Genomic DNA, 640 nt, shown 5'->3' on the forward strand with positions numbered 1-640 from the left:
AAAAAAAAAACAACCTTGGCTCTGTGATCATCACACTTAAGGGCCCAGTCGCACCATAGAGAGTGCGATCCAGTGCGTTCGGCCTCTGGAACGCAACCCCCGGCTGACTCACTTTATTTTGGGGCGGGAGGGGGTGTGACGGTGCATTGAAGTCAATGGCACCGCAGACACGCCCCCTGCCTGCAGTGCGATCGCCAGCACATTAGTGCCTGCGTTCTGGTCCAGTGCGATCTGCAAAAAATGCTGCGTGTACTATTTTTTGGCAGATCGCACTGGACCCGAACGCAGGCACTAATTCGCCACGCGCTCGGGTGCGGGCGGGGCTGCGGTGCCATTGACTTCAATGCACCACCACGCCACCTCCCGCCCCAAAACAAAGTGAGCCGGCCAGGGGTTGCGTTCCAGAGCACTGGAAAGAACTCTTTATGGTGTGACTGGGCCCTGAAAGAACCGCCTTCCATGCGCCCTTGCAAAGCCCCAGATGAGCTTGTTGGACATCCTATTCCTAAACCATGATCAATAACATGGAGTTTGCACTGCGAGTGCACAGAGAAAGCGATACACTGACAGCTGGATACAAACGTTTTGTGGACACCTGACCATCACACAACTATATGGACAAAAGTATGTAGACCCCCCC

Source organism: Nanorana parkeri, unplaced genomic scaffold, assembly GCF_000935625.1.
Source record: "Nanorana parkeri isolate BGI_ZX_2015 unplaced genomic scaffold, ASM93562v1 scaffold1644, whole genome shotgun sequence".
NCBI classification, from domain to species: domain Eukaryota; kingdom Metazoa; phylum Chordata; class Amphibia; order Anura; family Dicroglossidae; genus Nanorana; species Nanorana parkeri.